The sequence below is a fragment of the Coturnix japonica genome, chromosome W, assembly GCF_054131305.1.
Source record: "Coturnix japonica strain WE chromosome W, WE-NBRP24, whole genome shotgun sequence".
Taxonomy (NCBI): Eukaryota; Metazoa; Chordata; class Aves; order Galliformes; family Phasianidae; genus Coturnix; species Coturnix japonica.
The window spans coordinates 34605469-34629245 of record NC_140701.1 but is presented as its reverse complement, the minus strand read 5'-3'; the positions used below and the strand labels follow the sequence as shown (position 1 = coordinate 34629245).

The following is a 23777-nucleotide window of genomic DNA, read 5'->3' as shown; positions in this document are numbered from 1 at the left end:
CAGAGTATTCCCTTCTCACCATCATGTCCTATGACCGCTACATTGCCATCTGCAAGCCCCTGCACTATGGGACCTTGATGGACAGCAGAGCTTGTGCCACCATGGCAGCAGCTGCCTGGGGCACTGGGGTTCTCAATTCCCTGCTGCACACTGCCAGTACGTTTTCACTGCCTCTCTGCCAAGGCAATGTTGTGAACCATCTTTTCTGTGAAATCCCCCAGATTCTCAATCTCTCCTGCTCAGCCTCCTATCTCAGGGAAGTTGTGTTTTTCTTTTTTGGTGTCACTTTAGGCTTTGGGTGCTTTGTTTTCATAGTTGTGTCCTATGTGCATATATTCCTTGCCGTGCTGAGGATGCCTTCTGAGCAGGGACGGCACAAAGCCTTCTCCACATGCCTCCCTCACCTGACCATGGTCTCCCTATTTGTCAGCACTGGCGTTTTTGCCTACCTGAAGCCCCCCTCCATCTCCTTCCCACTCCTGGATCTCATAGTGGCACTTCTGCACGCAGTGGTTCCTCCAACACTGAACCCTATTATCTACAGCATGAGGAACAGGGAGATCAAGCACGCTCTCAGGAAGATGTTGCAATAAGCACTATTCCAGCTTCCATAAAATGCACAACTTCCTCATAGGATTCCCAGTGATGGTTCTTCATGTTTTATGCATCTTTGATTGTTTGATTGTGTGAGATATAGCAATGTGCAAAAAAAAAAAATGTTATTGAACTTATAAATAAAAATGTATTATACTTCTTTCCTACCTAATTTCCATTTTTTTCACTCCAAGAACTCATGTAAACATGTATACAGATTCCCCGAATATGTTATAAGATACCTAAAAAGGTTTCAAAATAGACTTTTACTTAGCTTTTCTTTTTTCCTACTTTGTCTGGATTTGGGGAGGTACAGCCACAGACAGCAGCTCAACGTGCTCTTTTCATTTCTGATCTCTTTACACCACCACAGTGCTCTCAAGTCCTCTCATTTGTGCAGTCCTGAAGGTCTTGTGTGTCTCACGACAGTCCTGTTGCCTCTACAGCAGCAATCCAGGGCTGCAGTCAGTAGCCAGCAATATGAAAAGGTCTGTCAGAGCTGGTCTCCTTGCTGGCACTGCCATAAGAAGAGGGCCCCTTCAGAGCAGGACCAGAGAACTGGAGGGAGGCCTCTTCCAAAGCTGGTGTAAGGAATATACCTCAGGAGCTGTTCCCTGAGAAAACCTCGAGATCTTCTGGTGCTCTTCAGTGTGTGACCAGATCAGATTGAATAGTCCCAAGGAGATCCGTAAGCGTCTCAGGGCAGTGCTGTGGTTTAAAGTTTATGGATTGAGACAAAGATAAAAAGAAAAGGATAATAATTATGACAAATGTATTTATACATATATATTTAGTATATTTTCACACATATACAACATATGCAGTTGCAAACATATATGCACAGATACTAATACATATGCATATCTGTTTGCAAGTCCAGGACTAGTTGCAGGGGTTTTAACAGCCATAGGGTTCACTGTAGGAGCTGAAGTGGCTGTCGGGCTGTTGCAGGAGTTGAAGTGACCTCAGAGTTCATTGCCAGAGCTGGAATCACCACAGGACCTGTGACTAAGTTGGAGCAGCCACTGGGCTCATTGGAGGGGTTGGAGCCACCGCAGGACTGTACTTCCTCCCTTGGGAGGAATTTGTACCATTTTCTTATTACCATACTTGGAACAGCTACAGGACCCGTAGCAGGAGTGACTGCAGAGCTCATTATGAGGGTGGAGTGACAGCGGGATCTTTCCCAGAGCTTGGAGCAACTGCAGGACGTGTAGCAAAACCTTGGAGCTGCTGCAAGGTCTGTGCCAGGAGTTGCAGAGGCTGCAGCACTGTCAGCATGTCCAGCTCTGTGGATCGGGCACACTGCAGTCATGTATGCCTCTTGGGGGTTACCAGTGCCACAGCAGACCTGCCCCCAATATTCTACCAGTTTCTCAGGATCCTGCAGTTGCTCAGAGATGAAGTTCCAAAGCCCTGGGGGTGCCCACCGCTCCAGGCAGCTGCCCAGACCATCCCACACCCCCTGCCATGCAGAGCCTTCTCATCATGGGGCAGATCTCTCAGTGATATTCCTGAATAATTGTTTAACCTCAATCATAGATTCATAGAATCACCAATGTTGGAAAAGGCCTAAAAGATCATCCAGTCCAACCGTTCACCTATTACCTATAGCTCCCACTAAACCTTGTCCCTCAACACAATATCCAGTACACCCCCGGGCTCACAGATGCGACAATGTAAATTGTGTAATTCCTAATCATATCGACAATATTACTTCCAAAACCCAAAGATGACCACAGAGCTGAATGTGCACAAAACTTCACTTTGTCAGCTGCCAATTTTATCGTGGTACAAACTGAGGTCAAACAGCATAGCAAATTAAATACCCTATTCCAGCATCCAAGCACCAAGTAAGGAGCTGTGCAGTGAAGCTTCATGAGAAGACTCAACAAGCTCCACAAATAGGGAAACAATTAGCATCATGGCCTGCACTTTTCCAACTCCCACAAAGCCCTGAGTTATCTCGCTCTGGACAGTTGTGCTGTTATCTCAACCCTTGGAGTCTCACATCAGGCACCGAAATGACAGTGGTTGTTGAACCCAACATGTGGCTCAGCAGCACACAGTGCTTGGTGCACTGCCCCATTCCCTGTGGGATGGGGAAGAGAATTGGCAAAAAAAAGTACAGCTTGGGGTTGTAACAAAGCAATTTACTAAGAGAGATAAAAGGAGAGGAGTAATAGTTATCACTATATATCCGTTGATATGGAATTTATGTAACAACTGATGCGCAAGCACTTGCTCAGCACCACCAGACTGATGCCCAGCTGGACCCTGGGAAGTGAAGAGACTGAGGTGAACTCCCACCTGTTTCAATACAATTTCTGCTTGCTGTCAGCTGATAGAGAACGCCCCTTTGGCCACTTTCAGTCAGCTGTCCTCACTCTGTTCCCTCCCAACTCCATGTGCCCTCCACTGACCATGCATGGCCTTGGCTCCGTACAACACTGCTTAGCAGCAGCTGTAAACACCAGAGTGCTATCAGTGATTTACTCCTAGAACCAAAACACTGCACCATAGCAGGCAGTCTGAAGAAAACAATTCCATCTGAGCTGTAACTCAGATTCCTGCCTGTCCCCCTCCTCTTGTTCTTCTGGATCAGGAAGCAAGGAACAGAATATGCCACTCTCCTCTTTGAGCCCTTTCCATCAGTTCTCAGCTGGCTCCTCTGCCATCCCCAGGCAGAGCTCAGTGCACTCTCATGGACGGCAGCAGCTTTTCCTCATCTTCCTTGTCCATTTGTCATAAAGAGTCTCTATCCCATTTGCTACAGTCCAGAGGCAGGAACCATCCCACCATGTCTCTGTGAGACAAACAAGACCATAGGCATGTAAATGCACAGTGATTTCGAGCTCACTGAGTTAATGTTTGTGGTCTTCTCATTAGTGTAAAGACTCTTCAGAAAGCATCCCTTTCAAGAAGCATGATTAGATTTAGCTTGGCTTGGCCTCTCATCTACAACATGGTACTGGTGTTCAGAAGGTGGCACACAGGAACGAGACCCATTGTGGGGCTCACAGTTGTCCAGCAAGCACTGACACTACCAGGACATGGCTTTCCTGAAGGTCCTCAGCTGCATTTACCAGATGCCTTAAGGTGTGCTGGAGACCCCACAGAAATGCCATTTAAATGAGAGCCCAAAACAAACAAAGGTGCCATCAGTGGCAGAATGTGGGTTTGTCACAGCTTTGGAATGCCTTAAGCTCTGGAATTTTCACTAGACGTATAGAGAAATATCTGTCTCTTCTTTTGGTGTACTCATCCATTTGGTCAGCTGAATAACGCTGCACTCTCAGGTGGCCATTACTCACAGAATCACAGACTCACAGAATCGTAGGGGTTGGAAGGGACCTCTAGAGATCATCGAGTCCAACCCCCCTGCCAAAGCAGGCTCCCTACACCATGTCACACAGGTAGGCGTCCAGGCAGGTCTTAAATATCTCCAGAGAAGGAGACTCCACCACCCCCCTGGGCAGCCGGTTCCAGTGCTCCATCACCTTCACTGTAAAGAAGTTCTTGCACACATTCGTGCGGAACTTCCTATGCTGAAGTTTCATCCCATTACCCCTAGTCCTGTCCCCACGCACTACTGAAAAGAAACCAGCCTCGCCACTATGGCCCCCACACCACAGGTATTTATAAACCTGGATCAAGTCCCATCTCAGCCTTCTTTTTTCAAGGCTAAACAGACCCAGTTCCCTAAGTCTCTCCTCATAGGGGAGATGCTCCAGGCCCTTCACCATCTTAGTGGCCCTCCACTGGACTCTTTCCAAGAGATCCCTGTCTTTTTTGTACTGGGGAGCCCAGAACTGGACACAGTATTCCAGATGAGGCCTCACCAGGGCAGAGTAGAGGGGGGAGGATCACCTCCTTTGACCTGCTGGACACGCTCTTTTTAATGCACCCCAGTATGTCATTGGCTTTTTTGGCTACAAGGGCACACTGCTGGCTCATGGTCAATCTGTCGTCCACCAGGACTCCCAGGTCCCTCTCAGCAGAGCTCCTCTCCAGCAACTCTTCCCCCAGACTGTACTGGTGAATGCAATTATTTCTACCCAGGTGCAAGACTCTACACTTGCTTTTGTTAAACCTCATCCAGTTTCTTACTGCCCAGCTCTCCAGCCTGTCCAGGTCTCGCTGAATGGCAGCACAGCCTTCAGGCGTGTCAGCCAATCCTCCCAACTTTGTGTCATCAGCAAACTTGCTGAGGGTGGTCACTATCCCCTCATCAAGGTCGTTGATGAAGATGTTGAGCAAGACCGGACCCAGTACAGACCCCTGGGGGACGTCGCTAGTTACAGGCCTCCAGCCAGGTTCCGCACTGCAAACGACAACCCTCAGCACTTTGCCAATCAGCCAATTCTCGACCCACTTCACCCCCCAGTCATCTATCCCATACTTCCTCAGCTTTGTTATAAGGATGTCATGGGGGACAGTATCAAAAGCATTACTGAAATCAAGGTAGACTACATCTACCGCCCTCCCCCTGTCCACCCAGCTAGTGACATTTTCATAAAAGGCCACCGGGTTGGTCAAGCACGACCTCCCCTTGGTGAACCCATGCTGGGTACTCCTGATAACCTCCTTATCTCCCAGTTGTCTGGAGATGGCATCCAGCACAAGCTGTTCCATCACCTTCCCTGGGACAGAGGTGAGGCTGACTGGCCTATAATTACCCGGGTCTTCCTTCTGGCCCTTTTTGAAGACTGGAGTGACATTGGCCGTCCTCCAGTCTTCAGGCACCTCCCCAGTTCTCCAAGACCTCTGATAGATTACAGAGAGCGGCTCAGCAACGACCTCCGCCAGCTCCCTCAGCACCTGCGGATGCACCCCATCAGGTCCCATGGATTGATGGACCTTAATGTTTCCTAGGCACTCACGGACCATCTCCTCCCCGACTAAAGGGAAATCTCCCATTCCCCAGACCTCCAGGGTCCGGGATTCCTGAGGGAGAGCCCTTTCACTAAAGACAGAAGCAAATGGTCCTGCGGGGTTAGGAAAGGGCACAACAGAGCAGTCAGTGAAGAGCACAAGTCAGTGAAGCGCAGCACGAACCATTGATTGCCTGCACAGATGATCTTCTGCAGCCACCTCCATTGATATCTGTGTCCTGAGTGTGGATGGAAAGTGAAGGGAAAGGAGAAGTGGGGGATGGAGGGGCAGGAAGCGCTTCGTGCTGGCGGGAGCAGTTCCGGGCCATGGTGGCATGGCGGCGCCGGGAAGGTGATCGGGGCCGGGAGGAGCGGGCTGTGCGCTGCCAACGGGGTCAGGCCGTGGTGTGGGGCATGGAGTGATGTCGGGGGAGGAGCTGGCGGTGCTGCGGCACGCAGAGGCGATGCGTGTGGTGCCAGCGAGTGCGTGGAGCTGAACGAAGGTGTGTAACATGTCCTTGCTCTGGCTTTCAGTGAGCGGGACGAGTCGGGGCTGCAGTTCTGTGCGGGTGTTTGTTGCTGGGACTGGCTGCCTGAGCAGAATGGGGGCGGCGAGAGGGAGGCTGGACAAGTGGCAGCATCAGGAGCACGGCCCAGTTCTGCTCTGCTGATGGTGCTGCACGTCTGTGGGTCCCCACTGAGGGTCGGTTAGGCAGAGTGGCCCCGTGTGTGTTCCAGCATGGTGTGCGGATGTGGAACGTAATCAGAGTGATTGGATGCAAATGGAGTTGGAGGTATTACAAGGAGAGGCTCTGGATTTGAACACAGAGAGCAGAGATGGTGTGTCCGAGCAGGCAGGAGTAGTCAGGTGCCCTTTGGAGCCTGCTGTTGTTGGCGCTGAGCTCAGGAGCCCAATCAGCGTGGTGCTGCGTGCTGCGTATGGCAGCGCCAAGAGATTCCCTTGTGGGAGAAGGGGGAGGATGAAGGGGGCCGAGGACCCTTTGCTCAGGGCCGGCTCCTCTGTGCCCTCTTGCCGGCCGGAGAAAAGGGCTGCCCGCTGGGCACAGGCAGTGCCTTCTGGCTCCCATGCCATGCCCTGTCCTCCAGCCCCCTCTTCATGCCATGTGGAACGCCAGTGCCAGCAGTGCCAGCAGTGCGGCCGCCATGTTAGAACCCTGGCCATGTCACCTTGATCACCTTGGTCACCGCTGCCCCACGCAACGCACTCGCCTCTGAGAGCTCCGGCCATTGACAGCAATGTGGGGAGCTAAGAGAGCAAGGCTGGAGGATTCCCAGGATTTAGGTGGGAAGATGGAGTCGGGGACAGCATGGTCGAAGAGAAGGAGGAGGGGGCCCGCCAGGACCATCAGGCGGCAGACAGGCAAGCGAGCCCATTCCCATTGCGCCTGGACCAGCCGCGTGACCACCTCCGTGGAGCCCATGGAGGTGGATCCACCTCCTGATGAGCCCATGGAGGTGGATCTACCTCCAGATGAGCCCATGGAGGTGGATCCACCCGCGGCACAGCTGTCCTGGCACCATACCACCATGCCAGGCCCCACATCCTTACCATCTCAGCTCCGCCATCGCTGGTCTAGGCGCTGGGCTCCTTACCATCCCGCCCCTGGCATTAGCTGGGTGGCTTCGTTTAACATCATCTTCTCCTTTGAGACCTCTGCGGGCCCCCGGATCCATCTTAACCCTATTTCTATTGTGGATTTCAGTGTTTAGTTGCACTGTTAGTAGTAGATTATTGTTAGTGTTTTTTAATTAGGAGTAGGTTATTGTTCATGTTTTAGTGTTAGGTCTAGGTTTCTGTTCCTGTTTTAGAGTTAGGCATAGGTTACTGTTCGTACTTAGAGTTAGGTGGGGTCCTACCAGCAACTGGCAGCAAACAGCACTCACTCGGTAAGCACATGTCTGCTTTCTCACCCAATGACATGAGTGCTGCTCCATGAGTGCGGAGGTCTGTGACATCTCCGAGGGATGGGATTTGCATCTTGTGACTTTTCTGTTGCAGATTGTCGAGGAGCAGAGCGTGAGTGGCTGTGAAATGCAATTGGGCTTCATGGAAACAGCTGTGTCTGGAGCTTCCTGCGTGGCCATTGTAAGGTAGGTGTGCCTTACTGTAAGCGTGCTCTGAAGCAGTGTTGGTTAAGCACAGCTCACTCCTCTGTCTTCAACAGATCAGCTTTCTGCACACTTTATTTCTGTGGCTGGCGTTGTAGAGCACAGCAGCAGCAAGACAGCAAACACGTCCACAACCAGGTACGTGAACATGGGAAACTTTAATTCTGTGAATAATACTGGTATTAATATTAATATGGCAGTGGTCACTCGTGTGATGGAGCTCAGGGATAGGTTTATTCTTGTCTGTTAAGCTCTTCCCTTATTTGACGTCCACCTGTTCTCTCTTGCTTCTCTTCCCCCCACCTGCAAGTGCAGCAGTACTGAAGGCTGAGGGCTCTTTTCCTTGGCAGGCGGGCAAAGGCAACTGAACTGCAAGTTTGATATCCCTCTTTGTTCTCGGGTCAGTAGGCCCTGGATATCTTCCCAGCACCTCTCTAAGTCAGCCTGGAAATGTTTGCTAGCAGGAAGTAACCCCATCACAGAACCTGAGACTAACGATGCCTTTTTCCCCCCTCACATCAGGCAGCCTCTGTGAGAGCAGTGGAGCAGCAGCTGTCTGCGCTATGGCTGCTGAACTGCATTTCTCACCACCTGAGATCCCTGAGCCCACACTATTGGAGAACGTGCTGTGCTACAGACTCTTGTTTGGAGCCCTTTTCCAGCTCCTGTGTGTGCTGGCCATCATCCTGCCAGTTTCCAAGTCCCCAAAGGCAGTAAGTAGCGCTGTGTGAGATTAATAGGAATGCTCAGGCAGTCAGCTGGGAGGGAACCGTCTGTAGCTGTTGCCTATGGCAGTGTGCCCCGGCACTGCTGAGAGTGCCGCACTTGGTTCTGTCCTTCCTTCCGCACGCCAGCAGCCTTGAGGTGCCAGCTCATCCTATCCTGCAGCTGCTGCTGCGCCCTGTGAGCTGCCAGGCAGAGGGTCCACCCTCCCAGCACGGACCGCCTTGCAAGAGAGGACTTTAGGCTCTGGTTTGCATGGGATTTTTGGGAACTAGACAGAGGTGGAGTTTCTAATGTGCCCTGAGGTCAGGAAGGCAATTTCCAGTGCTGGCCCCCAAAGCTGCTCTGTCAGGTGACTTTTGCTCCCAAAGCAGCTGTCAGCCAGTGTTTAGAAAGCTCCCTGACTGTTTCCCAATTGCTTCTTGCAGGACTCGGAGGGTTTTGAGTCTCAGACTTGGGAGACAGTGAAGAAACCCAAGGCAAGTGCTGCTCAGCTGAGCAAGAAAGCCAAGATGAAAAGCAAAAAGAAACTATAAGGGCTTGAGCAGGAAGGCACAAAGGACAGCAGAATCGCCTGGAATGCTTCCTCAGAGGTGCACCAAAGGCAACGGACTGCGTGGCCTGTTTTTCAGACATGGCCGTGCTTTCCCTTTCGTGGACTGCGGAGAGGAACTAAGGAAGTTTTAGTCATTACCAGTATCCCTCCTATTTGATTTCATATTGAAATGTATTTTGGATGCATTTAGCATCTCTCTATTGCAAATAAAAGCGAAACATACATTTGAATAGTGGTGCTGCCTCTTTCAATAGCTACTCAAAACATGCCTGGCTCGGGCTGGTAATTGCAGGGCCATGAAGTGGTCAGCTTCACGTCCTTCCTGGAAATGGAGCTGCTTGTCCCACGTTTCCGTGTTGGTGTTCCCAACTGGTGGCCTTTCAGCCCAACTGGAACTGCTGGCGACGGACTGTGAGCATCCCCTGCTCTGTGAGGGCTGAGAGAAACGAAAGCAGCGTGGGAGGAAGAAAGGTGTCCCTGCGCCTTGAGCTTGTCTCTCTTCCCTGTTGGCTTTTCCGGCTTCTGATGCACTGTCTGTTGCTGTTTGCACTGGATGCCCAGCTGCAAGTAGGACTCGGAGGTTTTTGTGTTTACTGGCTGTTTCCAGTACTGGCTTCCAGACTTGCTCTTTGAGGTTGTACAGCTGAAGCTTTAGGTGAAGTTTTCATGTGAGACAGGAGACTATGATGCCACCTTCCCTTTAGTTAAAATTGGACCTCAGTGGTGTGGTCTACAGTGAGGCAGAGCCTGCAATTGCCGGTGCTGATTCTCTTTTACTCCTCTGTTCCTTTGCAGCCATCACTACCCATCATTTCCCTCAATGAATTTAGTTGAGATACTGTATATCTAGTGCTTGTTCTTTGAGAATGATGACCGCTTTGTTTGATGTGGGGTTTCTGGCCCTCATTCCTCCAATTAATGCGATAGAACTGACAAGCTTGTTTGTGTTCAGGTTGTTTGTATGCTCTGTTTCTTATTTTCTCCGTATATGCACTGTCCCCATGATTTCCTGTGCATGTGATTAATTCACATGACAATAAACAAAAGAGACACTCTCCATTTCTTAGGAATGATGCTTAGGTTCAGGTACAGATGAGCTTCTTTGTTTTAGAGGCTTCAGGCTTTGGAGACTACCTTGGTTCGAACAGCAGAAGGCATCAGTGTTCACTTCTCAGCAGCACCAATCTACAAACCTGAGTAATAGCTGCTTGTTGCTCTGTTTCTGCAGAGCCTTACAGCTCCCCGTGCACTGATTACAGCCTTTGGAAAGGCAGCCAACTCACTTTCCTTGGGAAGCCACACAGATGTGAACTGTAATAGCCCAGTGACTTTAGAGATGATTGAACAGGACTCTTTGATTAAAGGATACTGTCAGATGCATGTCTGCCCCTCTATTATCTGGTGCTCTGTGTTGGGAGCTTGAAGCTAGCAGATCTTGCTCTGGCATTTTCTGTGTGTCCTTTTCCAGTTGGCAAGCTCTGACTGCTAGAACCCAAGATTCTAAAGCAATATTTAGACTCAAATGCATTTAATGGAAGGGGGCAATCTGTGTGTGTGCGCTTTCTCCAATGAGACTGGTGCTGTTCCCTTGTGTCTTTACCAGATAACTAGACTTTATTTCCCATGGCTGAAATACTACCTGTCATCTCCCCTGAAGGAAACAAGCTTTATACCTTAGGATTCCTTGTTAGTCCAGGTGAAGAGAGCTTTGCCTTCGGTGCCCTGCCTGGATTTTGGTCTTGGTGTAAAGGCTCTGAACATGACATTCTGACTGCTGTTTTGTGGCTTACCTTTTGTCTCGCACGTGATAAGGATGAAAATTTGGCAGAAATACCTTTTCAGTGGTTCAATACATGCTGGTGATTCTGTGATATCTTCTCCTTTTTCTGGTGTGAATAATTGTTGTTTAGTGTTGGTTTTTGTCCTGCTGTTAGAAGGGGGGCGTTTTTTTTCTACAAAGCCTGATTTAGGCACTTAAGCTTATAACGACCTCTGTGGTAACAGGCTGTGTGTGAATTCACACTCATCCAGAAATACATGCAGAGGAAGCAGGGATGGTGCTGCTCAAGTCTTACTAAATGTAGGCTCAGCCTGATATAAATGCATTCCAGCGGAGATACCCAGCACTTACCTATTTTTGCTTTCACATAAATGCCCGAAATGAACTGGGCATCAGCCCGTTGTTAGAAAGCTCCCTGACTGTTTCCAAATTGCTTCTTGCAGGACTCGGAGGGTTCTGAGTCTAAGACTTGGGAGACGGTGAAGAAACCCAAGGCAAGTGCTGCTCAGCTGAGCAAGAAAGCCAAGATGGAAAGCAAAAAGAAATGATAAGGGCTTGAGCAGGAAGGCACAAAGGACAGCAGAATCGCCTGGAATGCTTCCTCAGAGGTGCACCAAAGGCAACGGACTGCGTGGCCTGTTTTTCAGGCATGGCCGTGCTTTCCCTTTCATGGACTGTGGATTGGAACTAAGGAAGTTGGAAGGGAAGGGCTTCCAGTGCATTAGCAGCAAAGAGGTCTTCACCTATTTGGGACTTGATATATGGCAAGAGCTGGAGACACTGCATTCCTTCAGGGTCTGTCTCTTCAGGGCCAGGGGCGGTCTAGTGTTAACCTGAAATATGGCTAGACGGGACTGGAGAGTGAGGTGGTGTCATAGCTAGAGTCTCTGTAAGGCATCTGGAGCTTCCTGATGCCAGCTCACTGCTTGGTTTGTTTGATCACAAATGAGTCAATGGGAGGAGAACCTGCTGTGTTAGGTGCCCCAGGGCTTACAGTGGCTTTGAAGAAAAGGGTTCTGTGGTGGGGCTGCAGGTCTGCCATCCTTTTGCATACACAGACTACCATCCTCAATTGACAAATGCGTTGTGTGCCCAGGTCCGGCAGCAGTACTGTGCTGTGTCTGTTCTCTACCAGAAGCCTAACAGCACATTTGCTGGAACCATCAGTGTGAGAAGGACCGCGTTTGCTTCTCTCCCTTGCTGTTGGTGGATGAGTCAGGTGGGCAGCATGAGGAGAACAGAACAAAGCATGCGAGACAAAAGCATTCCGAAGTTGCTTGGAGATCTCAGGACAAAGAAACATGACAAAAATATCTCACACCAAGAATAAAGACTAATATTGAGCTATGAGTTTCCACAAATGGGGATGGTAGTTGTTTTATTTAATCCTGTCCTCCTGCAGGTTCACTAACATTGGTTCTGTTGCTTTCTTCTGAGAGACGTACAAATACTGAAAGAGTAATGTGTACGTTACCCAAAGTACAGGAGTGCTTCCACTGCCAAGAGCCAGTCAGCAATGAGCCCTGTGTGGTTGTTAACTCAGAGCAGCTTCTCCTCCTGTCTGAGCTGAGGCTGAATGACTTCTTGTTAAGTGGAATTCCTGGATATTCCTGGGGTTTCATCTTGTGTGGGGGAGGTGGGATTGTGCTATGTTTGCTGTTGGTTCCTAACAGCTCAATACCTGTTTTAAAACCTTGATTATTAGCTGAACTTATAGCATGCCTTGAGTAATTACTAGTATCTTACATATTTTATGTTCTGTGTACATATAATCTTTGTTTCAAATTAAAACAAAAGTAACTTTTTAAAAGTCATGCTGCCTCTTTCTGTGTGTTTACTATGAAAGCTGCTGGAGCTCTGTAGAAACACAGGGACATCCCTGGCCTGTTCACGAGAGTGACCCGTTTAGGGGAGGCCTTTCAGCTCCTTCGATCTGTGTGAAGGTGGTTAGCTCATACTTTCAGGCATGCGTGTGTCCGTGCTTGACTTGGAAGCAGCAAAATGTCTGCCAGAACACCTCCACCTTCCTGGAAAGAGGAAATGGTGCAATGTCTTAATTAATTTGCCTCTCATGAGGGATGTTGGCTCCAAGAGCCCCCGTGGAGGTAGCAAAATAAAGGCAGTGTTTGTTAATAGGAGCGGGGGATTAGATGGGGATTCAGTCAATTGATAATGGGGATTTCTGTAGGCTCCCTGGCAAGTGTAGCTGTAGCAGGGAGCTGCCTGGCAGTCACTTGGGCTGCAGGAGGAGCGGTGAGCTGGGTGAGCTCTGGCTGGTGTTACTTGGTTCCCTCCCCAGAAGAGGAAAGGAAAGAAAGACTGCGGTAAGTCCTCAAATTCCCAGGCATCTATCTCAAGCAGTTTTTCTGTTCCATTTTTGACTGTTCAAGCAGGTCTCCCTCTCTGACCACTCACCGTCCCGCTCACAGTGCATCCTTGTGCTCCTCCAGTGCAAGCTGCAAGATCCCTTGAGGCAGGCTCAAAAGCAGCTTGTGACCCAAGTTCCAGTTCACATAGTTCAATTAAAACCCTGTTAATCCTGCTCAGACCTAATTGACTTTCATTCTCATACATGTGCTTCTCTGCTTTAGAGATGCTCTCTGCTGATGTTCCCCACTGGCAGCAGCAGAAGAGCCAAGGCTGTCTGTGAAGAGAACCAATACTTCCTTCTTGCTGCTCTGAAAGTTTTGAAGCCAAGATTCTTTCCCAGCCTGCTGTAAAGAACATGAAAAGAGCCCTTTGGTGCCTGGGTGCCAGGGAAGGTCAAGGCTCCATGTGGTGATACTTAAGGAGAAAGCAATGAGGCTGTAGGAGGGGAGGAGGTGGTCGCTGCCTCTGTTCATGGAGGTAGTTCTTCCAGGAAGGTGTTCTGTTGCTCACAGTGTGTTCCTGCAGGGATCAAGATGACTGTATTGATTTTGTTTGCTTCTGAATCTCATGAAGCATCGGACTGACTGCAGCGAGGAAGTGGGATGATGAATGGAGAGTGCTGGCGTTTGGATCCCGGCTGCTTGTTTGGTGATGAGGTTGGCTGCCAGGTTTGGTGCTCTGAAAGGATCTGACCCTCCTCATCCTCAGACCAGAAGGGATGATTTGTCTGGGGCCGTCCCATAAGAGATACGGTAGCAAACCAGTGTCGGCTTTGGTGTTTTTGAAACTGCCGGGGACTGCAGGGCAAAGGTCCTGCTCTTCTCCAGTACCTGTAGCTTGTGGCTTTGAGCAGTTCTTCTAAGTTTATGGAGTGGTTTTCTGGCTTTTGTTAAGTGGATCAGAGCAGTCGCTGGTCAAAACGTCCCTTGTTTGGGCTGGCAATTACAAGGTGATTATCCTGTTGGTTTCGCATCTCTTCCTTTAAATTCAACTGCTTTTCCCATCTTTCATTCTTGGTCTTCCCAACTTCACCGCCCACCCCGATCTGTCACCACACATCAGTGCTGTGCAGTCCCCACCTCTGGTGATGTTCACTTCCTTCCCCTCAGCTTGTGGGGTTTCACACGGAGCCTGAAGGCCCTTGTGTGACTCTGGAGCTTTCTGCACCCTGTGTGAACAGCAGCTGGCTGCAGCCAAAGGCCCTCAGACTGCAGCTGAAGCAGAGCCCAGTTGATTCCTGCACGGCCTGGGTCCAACCCACCTGCCAAACACAGAACCATGCTGCTGTGTGAGAGCCTCCAGGCCGGAGAGAAGGATCCCAGCATTAGTCCCCCTGCTTGGCAAACCTAAACCAGCCCTAAGCTCATAACCATGAGTTCCTGATGCTGGCCATGATAATTGCTTGCTGTCACACCCACACTCTTTGCAAGTCTGCCAAGCTCAGTGATTGTAAAATGATAGAATTCCTGAGCTGGATGGTCCCTGCGAGGACCACTGAGTCCAGCTCCTGGCTGCACGCTTCAGTGGCTCCAGGTGGGGATGGCAAAAAGCTGCTTGAGTGAAAAGATCAGAGCAAAGGGCTCTGCTGCGTCTGTCTGCGACTCAAACACCACCATTGTGTTATTCATAGTAATAATTCCTACAAATATAGTTGGAATTTGCAGCGAGCAAAGTGCAGCTCACCTCAGGAACAGAATCAAAGGCTGGCACAGTCTGGAGCACACACCTCTGCCTGTTTTGCTGTTGCCTGGGAAGATTGCAGCTTGATGACGTCCAACAGCAAGGCAGTTCTCCTTCAGCAGGTATCTTCTGAACTCACAAGCACCTCTGCACTACAGAGCGGCCCTGTGTTAAACAAGGATGTCCATCATTCACACTGATTTCAGATCTGACATTCCTCTCCTAGCACCCAGGACCAATGCTTAGTCACTTCCCCGTGAGGAGGAATGACTTAGCATTAGGTAGTAGATGAGAACAGGATTCTTTCCTATGTTGCTCCCTTCAAAGATCAATAACCACATGCCGCACGTGGGTAACAAGAGCCAAACAGGAGCCATTCCATCCCAGACTACACCTGCAGATATCTCCACAAGGTCTGTGTGAAGAGTCTCACAGCTGAAGGCCCTGGGACTGCTCTTCCTCTTTCCAAACACATGGTAGCTGAGGAAAGCTCCCTATTAGCTGAAGAGACCAATTTCAGGACCTTTACTGACTGGAGGAGCCACTGTGGGACACAGGTGTCCTCTCCCACTCACCCTCTCTCCACAGCCGGCCATGGAGCAGCTCTTGAAAAGATGACGGAGCTGTCTAAATCAAAACCTAGCACTGACTACATAAACAAATACATGGACTAGCTGCATGAAGAGCAAGCAGCAGACATTGCAACAGCAAGTCAAATGCAACCTCAAAGATTTACTAACAAAGAGTCAAAATGCTACATTTCCATGGGAAGCCTAGAACAGATTGACTCAGGTGTGACAGTGGCTCCCAAGGCGGTTCTGCTCCACACATTGCTGGTGCACTTGCTAAGACACCTCATCTTTGTCTTTGGACACTGGGAAAAGGGGAAAACATATTTTGCTACTGGTATGTCATTCTTGGGAATGGGAAAGAAAGTGAGTGTGGGACTTGGGTCACATCACTGCAGCCTATGGAGACCCTTTGGGTGTGTAGCTGCCCTGCAGCACAGCACTGCCACTCCGCTGCTCCAACAACACCGACAGCAGCTGTGCACATAAGGATGGCAGATTACAGGGAGTGCCATGCGGGTGCTGCAGGGCTTCATCCCCTAACCCTGCAGTGATATATCAGCAGTGCCCAGCTGGCTTTGCTGCACATTGTTATCACCCGAGAGTCTGAAGACTTGGGGGAAAAGCTCAGCAGCTGCGCAGCTGCCGAGGTTCCATGTCATGCCCTGGCCTGCACACAGCCCGGCTCTCCCCACTCTGCTCTCCCAGTGTTTCCCGCAGCCCCTGTGCTGTGACCAACACAAGTGGGGCTCGGGCCCAACGCCTGCTCACATCCCCAGCAGGCAGAAATATCACCCGACAGAATCCCAGCCTACTTGCAACCCCCAGCAGCAGTTCAATCCTTCATTTCTACACTTGTGCTTCGTAACACCAAACCAATAACAACAGGACGAGCATCTATTTGAGTCATTTTATAAAAGTATTTGACTTACAGAGATATTGTTACAGTTACCTGAGTATTGGAAATTACAATACAAGGAAATTTCCACAATGAATTTCATACAGTATTTTACCATCCAGTGCTACTGGATGTTCATGTCCTTGTTCAATAGAGCATATATACACAAACAGTGATGCTGGAAGAAAATGAAGACACCACAAGAATCAGGGGCTGCAGATACCAACAGAACCGAGAGCTGAATTCACAGACAGAGTGCAGCATGTCAGAATGATGCAAACAAGACAATTTTAAAAGGCTTTTCTTTTTCAGTTTTTTTTTTTTTTTCTTTTTCTGGAATAGAAACACATTAAAATATCAGCTCCCACTGCTTAATCAGATGAAGACATGGCACATTTACTGTGCAGCTTCATATAGGAACACCTGAGCTACCTGGAGTAATAAGGCTTTGTTAATTAGTCCATCAGCAGCTCAGCATCTCATTCAGTTTTTCATGTCATTTTCATAAGGCAAAAATCGAAACAGAAGTTATTTTCATGCTTGAGAATTGGGATTAATTGGCAGCTACATACAAGTATGTATTTGTTATGCAGTATGAATTCACACAGACCAGGTTGCTCAAGCAGTGCTGGGAGCAGTAAAGTCATTCATCTCAGCTGGAAGTCCAGTATTACCTGGGGTAGCAGATGCTGTGGGGTTATCCACAGCATCCACAGGATGTTTCCAAAACATAAAGAACAGCAAAGTGCACCAATGGTTCATAGGAACAACGTTTTATTTCTACAGAACATGCTATAGAAAAAACAAAAGACTTGTTGGCTTACAAAGCAAAATGTGTAAGTAAACATTATTTCAGACTTCAAGAACGTTGCCAATTGAACACACTGGCAGGTTTACTTTCCTGCTTGGACAAATGCAGCGTTTCACAGACTGCTTTTCCCATCTGACTCTTAGTTTGCAGTACATTAAAGTAAGTTCTGGTGCTTGGGATATCCAGCCCCCTTTCCCCATCCAATACAGCAGGAAAGACACAAACACGCCACTTAAATTAAAGAAAGAAAACATGGAGGAAATGGAATCCGAGACTGCAAAAATATATACAAGCATTTGTCTTTTTCCTGAACTAAACATTTCAACCATAACAATATTCAACAGCCGTACCCTATAGAACTAGGGCTAAGGCTATTTCAATTAGAACTACTTTGTGTTTTAAAAATATAGGGCTGAAAGCCTTTTGGGTGATATTTATACATCCACGGCATGTCTAGGTTCCTTATGTGAATCAGAAATCATTATGCAGAACATAAACTAGTTGTCTTAGCTTAATTTTGCATTATCCTGTTTAATTTCATCTCTCCTGTAAATATGTTAGATAACTAGGTTTCACTGTCAGAATTAACATAAACAGAATATTCATAAGGCTTTTTTCTTCTCCTTCTGAGCTGTATACGGTAAAATACCCATCCAGTGTTTTGGAATAGGCAGATCTTCTTCCTAGTAAAACTGTGAAGCAAGGATAGCTTTCACCGCCAGTGAGAAGGTTTATGAAAGTGCTCGGTAGAAATCCAGAGTTTACGTGGATAAAACCTCAGGATAACATCCATTTACTTACACGCTACTATTGTTAAATAATCCAAGTCAAGTCTACTTTACTATGAAGTGCGCAACAAGCAGAAGAAGCGAAGAACATCACACTGAGTTCACATTCTTCAAGGTGCAAATCGCAGCTATTCCTGCCCAAAACCTTGTTTCTTCAGTTGCAAATAACAGCTTTTCCTTCAGCTGCTCATAATTCTTATAGGCTGGAAGGTCCAAGCGATTGAAACTGAAAACAAAGAGAAACCTTAAGTATTGAACAACAGTTTAAACCACCAAAAAATCCATTAGGAACACAGGCATATGAACTGTCCTGTTCAGAAGGAAGACTGCATTTGTACCCTCTAAAACACCTGTATCTTGACATGCATTTGTCTATGAAAGTGAGAGTTAAAGCACAACAAGCACCTGAGCAGCGATAACTTTCCAGAACTGGCAATGTATTTAGTAACAAGTCTCAGCTAATCTCTCTTCTGTATCTGAAACTTAAAATCTGAGCATCTTCACAAAGCACCAGCATAACTGAGAAACTGAGCAGAAGCTACATTTTCTCCAGTCAAGAGGAAGCATGAGCGTGGCTATTTATTTTCATTGCCAAGATCGAGCGTGGTGATAATGAAAGATCAATCCCAAACTCTTTAAAAAAAGGACAACCTTAAGTACTAAAAGTAGCTTTACGTTTTTAGTGGTGTGCAAATCCATGGCGTTTACAATGGAATCAGCTCCACAACAAAACTGCTTTTCAGAAGTTCAACTATTAGTCAGCAGAGCTTACTGCCATAACCCAGTGTTTTGCTTTCACACAGTCTCAGACACTTCCATAACACACCCACTTCCTAAAATCTCAAAGTAGATTTCCATCCATAAGAACAGAACCACAGCAGAGTTTGATCCTTCGTACTTACCAGGTGTGAATTCCAGGTAACCAGTTTTCCTTTCCAACTTTCTCAATGCAAAATTTTTGGGGTCTGTTGCTCCCTGTACAAAAATCAAACAATGAATTCTTAGGTCGAACTGCCCGTGTATACCAGTAGGTAATACATGACAACAGCGCGTGAAAACAAGACTATAACTACTTGCAGAGCACAAAGACATTTGTCTCTCACTACATCCCTCTGAAGAAATCCACGTAGTGAAATGCATAAATATGAAGCGGTTTTCAAAGAAACTCAACCACTGAATCACATCGTTGGTTTGGTACTGAAAAGAATCTCTGGAGTTTACCTAGTCCTTCCACTCTGAGCAAGCAGGGATACCCAGAGCAGGCTGCCCTGCCAGGACCACGTCCAAACCATGGATCAAGTCACTGATGCAAGGCGTGTTCACATTCCCTCCATTCATTTTTCTGTCACAGCTCTACCAATATGCAAGACTCAGAAAAGATTCCACATAGATTCATTAAAAATACACTTAAAAACACAGTTTGGTCCTTATTAAGAAAAAAGGAAATAACATGAGCATAAAATGCATTAAAGAGGGCTCATTACCCGTGAGGTCAGCAAATCCTCCCACTGGTAATCTGCACATTCCAGTAACGAACTGTAGAAGTCTCATTCTCTTCTCGTTATCTATTTCTTTCACAAACTGAAAGATAATAATTAACACTGATGTAAAGTTTAATATTTATGTGATCACTTCCCCATCACCCCTAGGACAGCTGGATTAGCAGTTATCATTTACATTTACATGCTACTTATCTGTTGAGTAATTCTGACTGTTGCTCACTAAGCTGTAGCTGTGTTCTTGTGAGGAAAAAAGAAGTCTACAAACCTGCCAGATCCACAGTATCTTTCTGCTGGTTCTGGTATCATGCTGGTAGATGGTATTGCCTCTGCCAGTCATTCAGATCAATTTCTTGCATTCCGCATGGGAGCACCTTTAGGGAAGAAAAAGGATCATGAACATGGAAACTACAAGCTACTACTTTGCTTCTACAGCAAGACTATTGTACTTAAATACTACTGTACTTCAAAGACCCGCAATCACAGTACGCTTGGTTTTAATATTAAACTCTTAAACTTCCACAGCAAATAACATCCGTTCACAAAGAAAATGTAGAGTGGCAACAAAGGAGATACCCCAGTCGTGAAAATGAATGTATTTAGACATATAAACCATACTTTCTCATTGCCTAACTGTACCATTCTGTGCTAGAAATACGATGTTCTGCTGCAGAGTATAATTTGCAGAGACCAAAAGCAGCTAAAACCTGCTCCACTCTGTAATTTGACCATCTGCTGATATTTGGTTCTTATCTCCCTTGCTTTCCAATTGCTCACTCTTTAGACACACGCAAATCACATGGTCAAGGATTACAAAAACACTGTTAGCCAAAAAAAATTATGCTGGCAGAATCTTAACCTTAGAAACGTGTAATTTGGTTGCAAAGAAGAAAGTGAAGGTGAACACAGTAACCAAATACTAACTGATACATAAGGCTTCTCTCACACATCCTGAAAACAAAACCACCAGCCTCAATGAACTCTGCTCTTCAGACACTGACTGAAATTCAAGTATTACATGTAGCCGCCTGAATCTGGCAATAGTCAAAGAATCCTCTACCTCCAGCTCCTTAGCATCAAAGGACCGCTGTGGCAGAATTTCACTGAAGCCTTCAAAAAAAGCTTGTGTCTGTTCCTCTACGCCTCAGGAAAGTCTCCATTCTGCTACCAGCCTGGAAAAGATACAGAAGGATCATTTAAAATGGGCTACGCTAACCCAAGTTCATCTTTGTTAGTTTGTTTTGAAACGAAGCGTAAGCTGTGTTAAGAAAAATGCTGGAAAGTTCTGGGGATAGAGCACTGTATAACTGTACTCTAATTTTATTTACAACCTTCAATCTGTGCAAACAATTTTAAGTTAAAACGCTATGTTTCCAACCACTCAACTATGGAAATCTTTCCAGATGACTCGTGACAAAAGCAACTGCTTCAGCGCACACTTACAGTAAAGCACACCTACCTTGTGCTGGCCACGCAGGAAGCACGTGACGCAGCTCCAGACTGCTTTCCTGAGGCCCAGCTTCATTTCACGGCCACTCACTCTCTGCTGCTGGACATTCTGCAACGGAAAAGCCACCAGATGCAAATCCCATCCCTTGCAGATGGCATCAGACCTCCGCTCTCATGGCAGTCGCACTCACGGCTCCGGGGGAGAAAGCAGACGTGTGCTTACCGAGCGAGCGCTGTTTGCTGCCAGCTGCTGGTAGGAACCCACGCCTAACCCTACAGTACCAACAGTAACCTATGCCTAACTCTACTATGGGAACAATCAACTACTCCTAACACTACAGCACGAACAGGAACCTACTCCTAACAGGAAAACACCAACAATACCTACTCCTAACACTAAAACATGAACAATAACCTACGCCTAACTCAAGAACATGAACAACTTACCTACACCTAACTAAAACTAAACTAAACACTAAAACCAACAAGAATAACTGGAACGGGGACAAAGAGAGTAAAGATGGGACTGGGTGCCCACAGAACGTGGCTGCAGAAGAGGCCCAAAGGAGGAGCAGATGTTACAAAAATGCCACCCAGCTAATGCCGGGGGCGGGGGCCGCACAGTGGGTAAGGAGCTCAGCGCCTGGACCAGCCACGGTGGAGCTGCAATGGTGCCAACGCAGGGCCTGGCACGGTGGTGTGGTGCCAGGCCAGCTATGCTGCGGGTGGATCCACCTCCATGGGCTCCTCTGCAGGTGGATCCACCTCCATTGGCTCATCCAGAGGCGGATCCACCTCCATTGGCTCCACATGGGTGGTGGTCACCAGGCTGGTGCAGGCATGATGAAAAATGGCTCTCTTACCCCTCCTCTGCCTGATGGTCAAGGCGGGCCCCCTCCTCCTCTTCGGTTCTGGGGCCTCCAGCTCCATCCTCCCGCCTGAAACAGGGAAAACTTCCACCCTCGCCCTCTTCGCTGCTGACATGGCTGTTACATGTCACAGCTGTCAGATGTGAGTGCACTGCGCGCGGCAGCGGTGACCAAGGTGACGTGGAGAGGGTTCTAAAATGGCGGCTGAACTGCTGGCACTGGCGTTCCACATAGGATGAGGAGGGGGCTAGAGGGCAGGGCACGGCACGGGAGCTAAAAGGCGCTCCCTGTGCCCAGCAGGCAGCCCTTCTCTCCAGCCAGCAAAAGGGCACAGAAGAGCCGGCCCTGAGAAAAGGGCCGTCGGCCTCCTTCACCCTCCCCCTCCTTCCACAAGGGAATCCCCCCTTGGGGCTGGGGCACGCAGCACACAGCAGCACACTCAGGGATCTCCTGAAGTCAGTACCAACAACAGCAGGCTCCAAAGGGGACCTAACTACGCCTGCCTGCTGCTACACAGAATCCTGGCTTCCATTTCAGCACCCAGCGCCTCTTCCTGCAGGTCACTTCTGGGCATTCAAACATCACCTACAATAAATACGACCAACTGAGTTCTGAACAAAAGCTTCAGAGTCTCTGAGGGAAGACCTCATTCCCTATGAGCTTCCTCCACAAGGCTGCTTGTTACTCGCCTGGCTTAGAAAGCCCTTGCATTCAACAACCCCAAAATCACACCCCCACTGCTCGCCAGAGCATCTCAGGCAGCCTTGCTGGCAAAGACGGGCTAGGGAAGTATTGCAGGACTCAACTTCCATCTCCTCCTGCCACGAAGCAGGCAGCCGGCAGCCGGGAGCAGGGAGGCAGCATCTGGGACACAGAGCTATCAGCAGAACAGCTGTGGGAGGCTCACACCGAGCCCAGCAACACTTCAGCTGCACCGAGGGGACAGGCACACGCTGGTGCTGTGGCTCCGTGCCCAGGGGCGCAGCTGCCGCAGGGCCAGCCTACATCAGCCCGGGCAGCTTCTGCCAGCTCCCACACAGCTTCTCCCCTTTGCACTTTCTCGTGCCAGGGAAAACCAGGCCAACAGGCAGAGACCTGGTGCGGGACGCAGACTGCCCACCAAGGCCACCCAGTCCAACTGCTGGCCCCGCACAGGAACACCCAAATGCAAACCCCAGCTCCCAGAGCATTGTTCAAATGCTCCTGCAGCTCTGGCAGCTCGCTGCTGGCATCACCGCCCTGGGCAGTGCTTCCACTGCCCTTGCTCCTGCCACAAGACACCAACGTCTGCTTCTAATGCGGCTCCATGATGGGACCCTGTTTGCAATAGAAAAACACACGGAGGCTGCCAGCCACTGCAACACGCGCTGTGAAACCCCTGGCACTGCTGAGTCCGAAGAGCAGATGAGAGAAGCATCTGCCTGCGATGGACGGGCTGCGGAGGAATTGAATCCTGCCTTCGAATCGGGACACCGCAGAGCCTCCCTGGGGACCCAAAGACTTACGGCAGCGCCAACACAGCAGGCAGAAACGCAACATGCTCCTGACTGCCCGCACTGTTAAAAAGCTCCCTCTCCCTCCCTCCGCCCTATGACGGCAGCCCTTCAAAGCAACCAACAAAACCACGCCAAACCGCAGCCCGGACTCGTCCCGCTCACTGCAATCCAGACCCACTCCATCCGTACAAACCTTCATCCATGCCGTTTCTTAACCGGGCCTCGGCGCCACCCGGATCTTACAGCCAGCGAGCGGCTGGCAAACAAACGGCCGTCTTCCTCTTCCTGCCGCACAGCCCAGCATGGTCGGAGCCGCACCACACGATCCGGGCTGGGGCCGGCTCAGGCTCTGCCTCCAGGCTTTTGGGGCCGGCCGGGTGACTCCGCAGCACAGCGAGACCGTGGAGCTGCCCGGGAGCTGCCTCTGGGTGCCCGCAGCGCTGTGAGCTCCTCCCCTGACAGCCCCTCCATGCCCGCCATGGCCCGGAAGTGCTCTCCGCCGCCTGCAGGAAGCACTTCCTGTCACATGGCTCAGACCAGGCTGGGGCCTGTTGGGGAGGGGCAGTGAGGGGCCCAAAACTGGACACAGCGCTCGAGGTGCTGCCTCACCAGAGCTGAGTACAGGGGGACAATCACCTCTCTGTTCCTCCTGGCAACACCGTTCCTGATGCAAGCCAGGATGCTGTTGGCC

General features: G+C 49.1%; 1 pseudogene; it reads right to left on the bottom strand.

Moving 5' to 3' along the window:
- Window positions 1–19612: 19612 nt before the first annotated feature.
- LOC146754731 (uncharacterized) lies at window positions 19613–23566 on the bottom strand (annotated as a pseudogene).
- Window positions 23567–23777: the final 211 nt, after the last annotated feature.